Raw genomic sequence first — 13842 nt, forward strand, 5'->3', positions numbered from 1 at the left:
ATATACAGAGAGAGAGAGAGAGAGAGAGAGAGAGAGAGAGAGCTATGGGGTGGTTATATAGCTTTCCTAGCATGCGAGAGAGAGAGAGAGAGAGAGAGAGAGAGAGAGAGCTCTCTCTCTCTCTCTCTCTCTCTCGCATGCTAGGAAAGCTATATAACCACCCCATAGCTCTCTCTCTCTCTCTCTCTCTCTCTCTCTCGCATGCTAGGAAAGCTATATAACCACCCCTCCTCTCTCTCTCTCTCTCTCTCTCTCTCTCTCTCTGTATATATATATATATATATATATACAGAGAGAGAGAGAGAGAGAGAGAGAGAGAGAGAGAGAGGGGGGGGGTATATATAACTTCCCTAGTACAAAGTAGTCAACTGTATGACATTTTCTAGGAGATATTACAGAAGAAATGGAAAATTTATTTTTTTGCCTTTTTATATACTGTAGATATTGATGGGTCTGTGTAGTATTCTTACCTTCAATGGACGGGTAAATTATATATGTATATATATATATATATATATATATATATGTATATATATATTTATATGTGTGTGTATATATATATATATATATATATATATATATAAACATACACAGTATATAAACGGTATATAAGAGTGTGATCTGTGCGTGTACTAGGGATTATAAATGTGTGCATTATTTATGCTGGTACCCATGCATTTGCCTGCTAACTTGGCCCGCTTAAAAATTCGAAAAATTCTGGGAAAAAAATGTCAGAAAAGTAGTTCATAATGTCTCTACCGTCTGATCATAAAAATAATGGAATTAAGAATGAATCTATTGTATCTTGTTCTATCTTTATATCATAGTATTCAAAACAGACATGATTAAATAATGATTTGATAAGAAAAATTAGTTTTTGAATTCCAATAATATTCTTGTCAAATGTATTCTTCCGCACTCTGGTACGTCATTACACTACCGGTTGCTGTTGAAGGAAGATACGCCTAGAAATACGTCATGTTTCCGACATTTTTGATAATCAAAAGTTACTAATTTTTTCCTAAAGGTTGGTACCGTTAATTTACATACCAGTTCAGGTATATTGAAGTGTCATCAGAGTTATTTTCAAGTAAAAAGTGCAAAGTTATGTAAGTCTGCAGTGTTGGTAGGCCTACTCCGTTTTAGTCTGTCATAGGCCTGGGCATTTTACCAATTGCGTAACCTTAAAACTTATGTACGGCGCAGATGCAAGTTTAATTTTAATGAATATAAGTTTTAATAGGCTATAGAACTTTGAATTTTTTTGAAAGACTACAATTATGTGTTTTCCCTTCTATCTTGGTGAAATTATATTTATTTCGAATTATGAAACGAAATTTTGACAACTAGGATATTGAAGTATTTGACCAAATCTCCGTTAATTGTATGGTACCTATAACTTACAAAAGAAAAAAAAAGGCCATGTCTATATTATTTATCCTATCTAAGTTATAGATCACCTTGATTAAACTGGAATTGCTTGGCCTTTTGAATAATATCTACAATTTTTCCTTCCATTATGTGACGATAGCAATAATTGTAGATAGGTAAAGCTTACTTTTTTTTTTCTTGCCAGTACCCTATGAAACTATGTAGGTGGTCAAATAATATTTGTGATGTGCTATATTTTTCAAATCTGATAATTCTGGTAGGTTTGGTGATTGTGTACACCTAATTGTCACAGGTTGGGTAATTTTCCAGATCCCTAAAAATATTATTATAATATAAATCATTTAGGTAGCCCAAACACCCCAATAGGGCTTAAGTGTGGCATCAAAATTCCCAAATTATGGGGGACCCTGGTGGGAAGTCGGGATTGTAGGGTAGAGTAGAATACTTCTTAAATACAGTGCACTAATAGGGAAAGGAAGAGGTTAATAAATTTTGCATCAGTCTTGACATAATTTATTGCTCATAATGTAGTATTAAGAAAACATGCAGTGTATATGAACACAGAACAATAAGGATGTCTAAGCACTAGGTCCTGAACTAGCTAACCTGAACTCCTCTCCCTCTTAGAGTTCAGAAAAGGTAAAGTGAATCAAGTTAGATGGGTGCATCCTAACACGACCTTCCATAATGTACTGTATAGGCTACAATGCTATATACTGCAACCAAAATCCTGGTCAGTGATATATTTAAAGACAACCCTTTTAAAATATTACTACACAATACTACCTATTATGAAAAGAAAAAATGGAGCTGCCTTGTACGTTTAAACGGATTCCATTCCTTCCTCTACATTACTACTTATATAAATTACAAGAATGTGTACTATCCTTAACCTAATCTAGGGTGCTGAAACCTTACCTAGCTAGACTAAAGGCAGCTTTACACGGTCGAATGGTTTGCCCAACGCGGTTTGACAGACAAGTGTCTGAAGTGATGTTTGAACGTGTGAATGGGATATTTGGTTGTCGAGCAGTTCAAAATAAGTCTGTTCTTGCCTGACTTGAGTGCGCGGGGCTTCATTGTTCACAAACCTCATGCATTTGTAACCACCTCTTCAAACCATTCGACAAGCAGGTTTAAACCATTCGACCATGTAAACGCTCCTTTAACCACTCTCTCCTTCCACCTCATGTGACTTAATTTCCATTAGATTAAATAAAATTATCAAGATATATCCCACCTTGACTTATAATGCTGTAGATAAATTCAAATTATGGAGCTATATTGTAAACTTAACCTACTACTCAACACATTCCTGTTCAAAACAACTCAAACAGCTATCAGAGCTTTACTGTACATTGCTAAGTGTTGAAATTTTAAGTTATACAGCTTTGCTTGTCAAAACATAAGGCACAACTAACAGATATGTGACATATTTGCTAACTGTAATTGGTAAATGTTGTAAATACTGGTTTTAAATATTAAACTTAGCCGGTGAATATATAATAGCTGCAACTCTGCGGCTCGACAGACAACATACTAAAAAAATTCGCGAGCGATCGCTATGCAGGTTGCGGGTGTGCCCACCAGCGCCAACTGTCGGCCAGATACCACTCTTGAATGTAAACAAAACCTTCAATTCTTCTCTGTCGACGTTGACGACAAGACGTACTTATACTCGCTGTAGAACCTGGAGTTTTCCCATCATATTTGGTGAAGTACTTTATTTTGGTTTGAGCTTTCGCAGTACAGGTGTTTTTCATCAACATAAACTCTTGAACTCTTTATTGAATCGGATTATTTGTTGATGACTTGGATTGTTTTTGGAATTTTCTTTGACTAATTCAAAATGGCTGACCCTTCTCAAGTACCTAGATTTCGAAAGTGTAATGCTAGGGACTGTAATAGGCGTCTTCCAAAGGCTTCTCTCGACCCTCATACTGTTTGTTCCAATTGTCGGGGTAAAACCTGTCAATTGGGAGATCGGTGTGAGGAATGCGTGGGCCTTTCGGAATTCGATTTTATCGAATATGATAAGTACACACGCAGACTAGAGAGAGATAGGGTAAGGAGAAGTTCATCTAGGTCCGTAGATTTTTCCTCTCCACATGCCCCTGAACCTAATCCTTCCCCTGTAGTGGTTGTTCCTAACCCCCCTTCTAGCACTCAGGAATCGTCTATGCAAGACATGTTACGTGCTATTCATGCCTTAGGGGAGAGAGTTGAAGCGTTAGCAAGTGACCGTAATCAACTCATGGCTGACGTGAAGGAACTTAAGTGCCACAGTGCCACGGCGGAAAGTGGGGGTAATTGTGTAGGAGACCTCCGCGCTCGATTTAAAAGTTTCTAAAAGTAGAAAACGAAAGAAAACAGTAAATTAGAGCTACAGTTACCTTGAAACTGTGAGATAATCCTCCTACAACCACCTAACTCTTACACAGAAAATGTAAGCATAAACCTACTACTACAATTATGGGGGACCCCAGTGGGAAGCGGGGTTTTTGGGTGGGGGGAGGAGGAGAAAAGTGATTTTTCGGGGCACTACCGAACCTAATACAACTACCTACCCTACCCTGGGGGCCATGTACCCCTACCTAGGCCTACCGGGGGGGGGGGGCTCTGCCCCCCCTGCGACCCCCCCTTAAGGCCACAGTAATTTTCAGGGCACCACCGAACCTAAGACACCCACCTAACCTAGCCTATGGGGCCCTGTACCCCTACCTAGGCCTACCGGGGGGGGGGGGGGGGCCTCCGCCCCCCCCCCCCTGCGACCCCCCCTTAAGGCCACAGTAATTTTCAGGGCACCACCGAACCTAAGACACCCACCTAACCTAGCCTATGGGGCCCTGTACCCCTACCTAGGCCTACCTTTGAAACAAGACACGAAAAAATTGCACCTCCTCTTCCTTTTCCCACGAGTAACCACACTACGATCACACCGGAATGCTAATTTGTTGTAATCTATACGGCACACATTTTCACAATTAGGGCACTTTTTCTCTGCCAAAATCAAACCATGACGTTGAGCAAATGCAATTAGCAAATCAACTTTCCCTGAATAATGTACACAAAAATCCCCATAAGAAATAAAGCAATTGTCACAAGTGACACAGTCGGAACGGGATGAAGGTCCTGCTAATTGCTCCATACTTCACGGCAAAATGAGCTTTTCAGTTTGAAGGGAGATCAGAGACGTGCAAAAATATTCCTCCGCGGAACTTCACGTAAACTGTGGTAACTGGTGGAAAAATAGCAGGGATAAGTGAAGTAATAAGTGTCAGCATTGGCTAGATTTGTAAAAACCGCCATGATTGGTTTTCAAACAGTGTGACGTCAAGAAAACACCTGTTATTGGTTAGAATAGCATTGAGAACTAGTCTGCCATACGCAGTAAGGCGGTGAAACAGCTCATTTTAGCCAAGACATCACACAGTAAACAAAAACAAACACTTAGAAAAAATCCAAGTGAAACATAACTATACACACGAATATCTTCGTTAAATAGAAGCTGCTCATATATTGACTATTATATAAGCGTTCTATATGATATAATAGTGAATTGTAGGTGTTTAAATTCTTCAAGATCTTCCGCGGAGCTCTCCTACACATTTACCAAAGTGGGAAAGTGATTAGTGCGCAAAGTGTTGTGAACAGTGTTGCGACCGAGGGTTCGTCTGTTCGTGCCTGTCGTTCACCTAGTCCGGGACCTCTTGCAAGCTCCCAAGCCCAGGGGAGAAGCAATGTCGTACAACTTATGGGTTCGAGAGGCCTTGATCAGCGAACAGACGTTCCCTCTATGGTATCAGGCGTATCTCGTCAAGATCGCCCCTACCATAAGACGAGAGAGCCCATTTTTACCTCGTCTTCCGAAGGTGTTTCACGCAAGAAACCATGAAGCAAGGTTTCTAGGCCTTTGAAACGCAAGTCGGTCCCTTCAGGACAGGTCCAACGTCCCGGATGTAGTCATTGGGACAGTTCGGACCCGTTGCTGTCATCGGATGACTGCTCGCCGCCTAAGCAAGGCAAAGTTGTGCCGTCTCAGACGCTAACCCCGTCTGTTACCGCACCCGTTACCGTAGACCCTAAATGGGTTATACTGCAGGACATGCAGTCTAAGCTTGCGTCCCTTATGGAAGATTACAACGCAGAGAAGGTTTCTGTTGAACCTAGCCGTTTATCTCATGGAGATCCTGGCCGTCAGCCACCCAAGCGTTCTGTTGTGCGTCCTGTTGACGTTGGTGTAGCCAGCTCACGTCAACCAGTTGGGGTTGTACCACAACCGATGCGGTCTCGTGTGGACTTTCAACCGCATGTGGACGTTAAGCAACTCACTGATGCGCCTGGTGACGTTCAGGACGTTCGCCAACCATCAGAGTTGACTTGTTTTGACGCGGTGCGTCAACCTCCGCAACCTAGAGTTGTTTTGACTGCACAACCCAGGCGGTCTAAGCAGTCTCGGGTGGACGCTGTGCGTCCTCACGCACCTGTTGTTGTTGTTGACAGTTCCCAGACTGTTCAGCAGTTTCAGGACGCTGCGTCCTGCTCCGCCACTTATGCACCAGTGCGGGCGGACGCTGCGTGTCAAGCATTGCCTACCCCTTTGCTTGTTTCTCATCAGTTATCAGATGAGGAACTTTCGGATGAGGACGTTGCTGACCCTCAGCCTGAGGATCATCCTTCAGATATTGATGAGCCTAGAGCAGTTCCGCCATCTATGGATTTTAAAAAAGTCATGCTCATTTTTAAAGAGTTGTTCCCTGAACACTTTGTCTCTGTGGCTCCTCGTTCGCCGCCGTCTGAGTTTGTTTTAGGCGTACCTGCTGCCATGCCAGCCTTTACAAAACTCGTTCTCTCTCGCTCATCCAAGAGAGCTTTACGGCTGTTAGGCGATTGGTTGGAAACCAAGAGGAGTTTAGGGAAGACTGCCTTTGCCTTCCCCCCAACTAAACTCTCGTCTAGATCGAGCGTCTGGTATGCCACGGGAGAAGTTCTCGGCTTGGGAGTTCCTGCCTCTGCCCAGGGCAACTTCTCAAGTCTTGTAGACTCTCCCTGTCGCCTAGCCATGAGACGCTCGAAGATTAGTTGGTCATCCTCAGACATGGACCATCTACTTAAGGGCATCTTTAGGGCTTTTGAAGTTTTTAACTTCCTTGACTGGTGTTTGGGAGCCTTGAGTAGGAAAATCTCATCAGCCGATAGAGATGTTTCCTTACTCATTATGTCTTGCATGGATAAGGCCATCCGCGATGGATCCAACGAGCTCTCCGCCTCGTTTACGTCAGGAGTCCTAAAGAAACGAGAGTCTCTGTGCTCTTTTCTGTCAGCAGGATTGACGCCCTGTCAACGATCTGAGCTACTCTTTGCCCCTTTGTCTAAGTTCTTGTTTCCTGAACTTTTAGTTAAGGAAATATCGTTGTCTCTTGTGCAGAAGGACACCCATGACTTGGTTGCGTCCTCGGCTCGCAAAGGGACCCCTTCGTCTGCCTTGTCTGCTAGACCTAGGATAGACACTCCAGCGTCCAGGTTTATTCTGCCCTTTCGTGGCAGAGCCCCCAGCAGGGGAAGTACTCGTGCCGAAGGGAAGAGAGGAAAGAGGAAAGGAGCCAAGTCCTCGCGAGGCAGAGTCTGACTGCCCGCAGCTTCAGACAGCAGTAGGTGCCAGACTCAAGAACTTCTGGCAAGCCTGGGAGAAGAGAGGCGCAGATCAACAGTCTGTGAGGTTGCTCAGAGAGGGGTACAAAATCCCATTTGTACGCAAACCTCCTCTAGCGACGTCCCCCATCGATCTCTCTCCCAGGTACCGAGAGGAAGCAAAGAGACAAGCCCTGAAACTAGAAGTGTCTCTTTTGCTAGAGAAGGGAGCGGTGGTCAAAGTCTCGGACCTTCAATCACCGGGGTTTTACAACCATCTCTTCCTAGTACCGAAGAAGACAGGAGGTTGGAGACCGGTGCTAGACGTCAGTGCTCTGAATGTCTTTGTCACAAAGACAAAGTTCACCATGGAGACCACGAAGTCAGTTTTAGCAGCGGTCAGAAAGGGAGACTGGATGGTCTCTCTCGACCTAAGAGACGCTTACTTCCACATCCCCATTCACTCAGATTCCCAACCTTTTCTGAGATTTGTGTTCGACAATGTGGTGTACCAGTTTCGGGCCCTGTGCTTTGGCCTAAGTCCTGCTCCTCTCGTGTTTACGAGGCTTATGAGGAATGTGGCAAAATTCCTCCATTTATCGGGTATCCGAGCCTCCCTTTATTTGGACGACTGGCTTCTCAGAGCCTCGTCCAGTCATCGCTGTCTGAAGGATCTCAATTGGACTTTAGATCTGACCAAGGAATTGGGACTTCTGGTCAACTTGGAAAAGTCCCAGCTGATCCCATCCCAAACTATTCTGTATTTAGGGATGGAGATTCGCAGTCCAGTTTTTCGGGCTTTTCCGTCGGCCCCCAGAATAGATCAAGCCCTGCTCGTAATCCAAAAGATGTTGAAGAGAGAACGTTGCTCAGTCAGGAATTGGATGAGTCTAATAGGAACTCTATCATCCCTGGAGCAGTTTGTCTCGCTAGGAAGGCTACACCTCCGACCTCTACAATTCCATCTAGCTTTTCACTGGAAAAAGGACAAGACGCTAGAGGCGGTCTCGATCCCGATTTCCGAAACAGTAAAGACTTGCCTGAATTGGTGGAAAGACAATATCAGTCTACGAGAGGGACTTCCCCTAGCAGTTCAGAAACCAAACCACGTTCTCTTCTCAAACGCATCGGATTTGGGTTGGAGTGCGACACTGGACGGTCGGGAATGCTCAGGTCTGTGGACCTCAAGTCAGAGGAGCATGCATATCAACGGCAAGGAGCTTTTGGCAGTTCACCTGGCCTTGATAAGCTTCGAGAGTCTCCTTCGAGACAAAGTGGTGGAGGTCAACTCGGACAACACCACAGCCTTGGCGTACATTTCCAAACAAGGAGGTACCCACTCCCTGACTCTGTACGAGATCGCAAGGGACCTGCTCATCTGGTCAAGAGATCGAGGCATCTCCCTAGTGACGAGGTTTATCCAGGGCGACTTGAACGTTCTAGCAGATTATCTCAGTCGGAAAGGTCAGGTAATTCCAACCGAATGGACCCTCCACAAGGATGTGTGCAAGAGGCTTTGGGCGACTTGGAGTCAACCCACCATAGACCTCTTTGCAACCTCGATGACCAAGAGGCTTCCAATCTATTGCTCTCCAGTCCCAGACCCAGCAGCAATACATATAGATGCCTTTCTCCTAGATTGGTCTCACCTAGACCTATACGCATTCCCACCATTCAAGATTGTCAACAAGGTACTGCAGAAGTTCGCCTCTCACGAAGGGACAAGGTTGACGTTAGTTGCTCCCCTCTGGCCCGCGAGAGAATGGTTCACCGAGGTACTTCGATGGCTGGTAGACTTTCCAAGAAGTCTTCCTCTAAGAGTAGACCTATTACGTCAGCCACACGTAAAGAAGGTACACCAAAGACTCCACGCTCTTCGTCTGACTGCCTTCAGACTATCGAAAGACTCTCGAGAGCTAGAGGCTTTTCGAAGGAGGCAGCCAGTGCGATTGCAAGAGCGAGGAGAGCTTCTACCATTGAAGTTTACCAATCGAAGTGGGAAATCTTCCGAGTATGACTTGCATATTCATTTCTTTTTCTAACGGAGAATGAAAAGTAAATTCTAATTACATACCAAAAGTATTTAAGTTTTTATAATATAATAGTAATATTTTTTTTTTTAAGAAAATATTTGTCCTTTTAGTATACTCTCTTTAGATAATCTTCGATCTATTTTCAGAGATTAAATAAAACTAGCGTACAGTTAAAGTTACGCTACATAGTTATTATGACATTTGGAATTTCTAATAATAATCAGATAACCTATTGCATTCTCATTCAAGCCCTTGGCGGAAGAGTAATATCTCACAGCGGGCAGGTCTAATTATGGTCTTATGTGAAAGAATATAAAAAGTGCAATTTTCAGTGCTAAATTAGTGCAGTGAATTTAATCAATCAGTGGAGGGTGTGTCTGGTCGGGCCTGTCGTTATCCTAGCCTTAGACCTCTTCCAAGCTCCCCAGCCCCTGGGAGAAGGAATGTCGATCGGCGAAAGGAAACGAGAGGTGACAACGGCCGAGCAGACGTCCCATCGTTCCTGTTGACGCTTCCCAGAACGCTCGCCCTTTGCTGTGGGAAAGGCGAGGTAAAAGTGTTATCTTCGCCGTCGGTTGACTCAGCTCACTGACAGGGCTGGCGTCTTACGTATTTCCCTTCCTTCTAGACAAGAAGAGAGTTGCTCTTCATGACGCCGAGCGTTTAGATGCTTAACACCATAACGCTAGCGTCAAGAAGGACGCCGGGCGTTAAGGAATGGACTATATCATGCCAAGCGTCGAGTAGCTGGAAGTCATGACACGTAACACCGAGCGTCAGAGCATTGAACGGCAAGCTACTAACGATGCTGTAAGAGTTTGACACGATGTTTGAAACTGAGTGCAACTTCTTTGTCTCTCTTGTTGGATGAGCGAACGTCATAGTTCCGAGCGTCTGAATCACGAGCGCCATTATTCCGAGAGTCACGTGGCGCCGAGCGTCAAGCAGTTGCAGGGCGTCAAGCGTCCAGCAGTTGGACTTGACGTAGAGTGTCAAGCAGTTAAACATGATGTCAAGCATCAAGCAGTTACGTGACGTCGAGCGTCAAGCAGTTGGACGTGACGCCGAGTATCAAGTATAATTCCGAGTGTCTAAATTGCGAACGTCATTGTTCTGAGAGTCACGTGGTGCCGAGCGTCAAGCAGTTGCATGTTGTCTAGCGTCCAACAGTTGGACTTGACGTCGAGGGTCAAGCAGTTAAACGTGACGCCGAGCGTCAAGCAGTTGCACGGTGTTAAGCGTCCAGCAGTTGGACTTGACGTCGAGTGTCAAGCTTGACGCTGAGCATCAAGCAGTTAGATGTGACGCCGAGCATCAAGCAGTTAGACATGACATCGAGCATCAAGACTCGGACGTCATGCTTACACCAGTAGAGCCGAAGGGCGAGATCGCGAACGTCTTAGTTCCGATCGTAATGACCGCGCGCGTCTAGCGTTGGAACATCGTTACGCCAGGCGCTACAACTGAAAAGATACAGAGAAAAATATTAACTGGAAAGAAATTATTTCCACAGACCAAGGTCCACCTGTACAGACTCTAGGTGTCTGATGGAGGGCAAGAAATAAACCCTTAAAAGTAAGTAAAAGTAAGTAATGATCTTGGACCCATTGAGGCCAAAATTCAGGACCTTAAGGAGTTGACTTCTAGGAAACAAGACTTCTCTACCTCGGTTAGAGACTTGTAGGAGGAAGGGATCAACGATCTCCTTTCCCTTACTTATCTTTTAGAGGAATTCTCATAGGAGATCCTAAGATCCTTCATCCTTCAATTGTTTTAAAGAAACTCATGAGTTTTTTACTGAAGAGTTTCCGAATCATTTTGTGCCTGCTGCTCCTCGTTCCCTGCCTTCAGAGTTTACGCTAGGGAAGGTGTCGAAGAAGTCTCTGTTTACAAAGATGGTGCTGTCTCGATCATCCAAAAGAGCTTTGAGGATGATGGGAGACTGGATGCAATCCAAGAATAACCAGGGTAATACTGTTTTTTCATTTTCCCTCGGCTAGATTGGCCTCCAGATCTAGTGTTTGGTACGAGACAGGAGAAGTTCTCAGCTTGGGAGTTCCTCCCGCTGCCCAAGGAGACTTTTCGAGTCTAGTAGACGCTCCGCGTCAGATGGCCATGAGAAGGACCAAAATACTCTGGTCAACGTGAGAGCTTGATCATCCTCTCAAAGGTATCTTCAGAGCTTTCTAAGTATTCAATTTCCTTGACTGGACTCTGGGAGCCTTGGGGAAGGAGGTTTCTGCCTTGAAGGATGTGGACACTGATAGTCTCAGCCTCATTATGTCAGGCATGAATAAAACCTTAAAGGACGGTTCCAATGAGTTAGCAGCCCTTTTCTCAGCGGGGTTCTTTAAGAAAAGAGCCCAAATGTGTTCTTTTCTGTCCATTGGGGTTACACCCATTCAGAAGTCAGAATTGAGGTACGCACCCCTTTTTTCTTCCTCTAGAGTTGGTCAAAGAGGTCTCTTCCGCTTTAGCCCTAAAGGTCACACAAGAATTGGTGTCTAAATCAACAAGGAAGGTTCTGCCTACTTTTTGTTTTTCTCTAAACCACTCAAATAACAGTAGGAGCCAGACTAAACATCTTCTGGCGAGCCTGGGAGAAGAGAGGAGCAGACCTTTGGTCCGTACTATTCCTAAAGGAGGGATGCGAAATCTTTTTCCTAGTGAAACCTCCTTTAATAGTAACTCCGCTAGACACCTCTGCCAGATACAGAGAGGAGCCAAAGAGACAGGCTATGCAACATCAAATGTTTCTCTTATTGGAAAAGGAGGCTATTGACCAGTCCTGGATGTAAGTGCTCTCAACGCCTTCGTTCAAGAGACAAAGTTCTCCATGGAGACATCGAATCAGTCCTAGCACCAGTAAGAAAGGACGACTGGATGGTCTCTTTAGACTTCCGTGCGTCTGCTAGGACCTGTCGTTCTTCTAATCATAGACCTATTCCAAGCTCCCCAACCCCTGGGAGAAGGAATGTCGAACAACGAAAGGAAACGAGAGACTTTAACTCCCGAGCAGACATTCCCTCGAGCATTCCTGTTGACGCTTCCCAGGACGCTCGTCTTAATCATAGGAAAGGTGAGGTAAAAGTGTTTTTGTCATCTTCCGATGATGCAGCGCCCAGACAGGGCTGGCGTCAAGCTTCCAGACCTCTGAAGAGGAAGACGGACATGGTCAATCAGCGTCCTATCATGACACCGCAAGCTCCTGGTTGTAGTCTTTGGAGCAGTCCTGAGCGTTTTCATTCTACCGAAGAAAGCTCTCCTGCCAAACGTCCTTTAAGAACGTTGGCAACTGTCAAGAAACGTCCAACTCACCCAGTGACAGGGTAGTTGTCTGAGCCTGGAACGACCTCGGTTCATGCTCCTCCTCCACCATCAGACTGGTTATCGTCCTCTGGACGCTCTGCGCGTTCTTTAAACGGTGTAGAAAGCGAGCTTGTGGTAGACGTGACATCTCCTGTACCTCAACAAGTTGACCCTAATTTTGATATGCTTCAGGATATTCAACAGAAACTCTTCGCTCATGCAAGTTTATCAGCCTGCGTACAACGAGAGTAGCAGGCCTGGACCCTGAGCGTCAGGAAGCTTCCCACCTGGACTCCAAGCGTCGTAAGGCTACTAGTCGAGAGGTTCTTGACGACGAACGTCTTTACAACTCCCCTGTTAAATGTCGTGTTTCAGCCGCTTTAACCCAAAGGAGTTAAGCAGCCAGACATGACGTCGAGCCTCCAGCAGAGCGTGGCGCCGAGCATCCAGCTAACGTGAGGTCAAGCGTCCAGCAGGACGTGACGTTGAGCGTCCAGCTAAAACGTGACGTCGAACGTCCAACAGCACGTGACGTCGAACGTCCAACAGCACGTGACGTCGGGCGTCCAGCAAGACGTGACGTCGAGCGTCCAACAAGATGTGACGTCAAGTGGCAAGCAGCCAGACGTGACGTCGAGCGTCAAGCAGGACGCGACGTCGAGCATCAAGCAGAACGCCACGTCGAGCGTCAAACAGCTCGTGACATGGACGTATACGCATTTCCACCGTTCAAAATTCCTTACAAAGTGATGCAAAAGTTTGTGTCACACGAAGGGTCCAGATCGACTCTTAGTGGCCCACTTTTGGCCCTCAAGAGAGTGGTTCACAGAAGTACTCGAATGGATGGTAGACACTCCAAGAAGCCTTCCATTAAGAAGCTCTTCATCTAACTGTCTTCAGATTATCGAAAAACTCACAAGAGCTAGAGGTTTTTTCGAAGGAGGCAGCTAGGGCTATTGCAAGAGCAAGAAGGACTTCTGCCATCAAGGTTTACTAATCCAAGTGGAAGGTTTTTAGAGAGTGGTGCTGAGTCAACTCTGTTTCCTCGTCCAGTACCTCTATAACTCAGATTGCTGACTTCCTGTTATAGCTTCGAAGGAAACGCAATTTTTTCATCCTCTACCATCAAGGGATACAAGTGTGTGTTAACACCGTATTCAGGCACAGAAACTTGGGCCTTTCTAATGTTAAAGACCTACAGGAACTTCTCAAATCGTTTAAAACATCAAAGCAACAACACCAGGATTCACCAGCTTCATTATGAGTGACAGGTTTGAGCCCTTGCATTCAGCTTCATTTAAGGACCTCACGATGAAAAGACTATTTTTGGTCAGTCTGGCGACAGCTAAAAGAGTCAGTGAGATTCATGCTTTTTAGTTAAAACGTTGGTTTTTCGAGATAACAAAGCTATCGGCTCATTTCAGTTAGGCTTTCTCGCCAAGAACATACGCCCTTCTCAATCTTGGCCCAAGGCTTT

The sequence above is a fragment of the Palaemon carinicauda genome, chromosome 20 (assembly GCF_036898095.1).
Source record: "Palaemon carinicauda isolate YSFRI2023 chromosome 20, ASM3689809v2, whole genome shotgun sequence".
Classification (NCBI taxonomy): domain Eukaryota; kingdom Metazoa; phylum Arthropoda; class Malacostraca; order Decapoda; family Palaemonidae; genus Palaemon; species Palaemon carinicauda.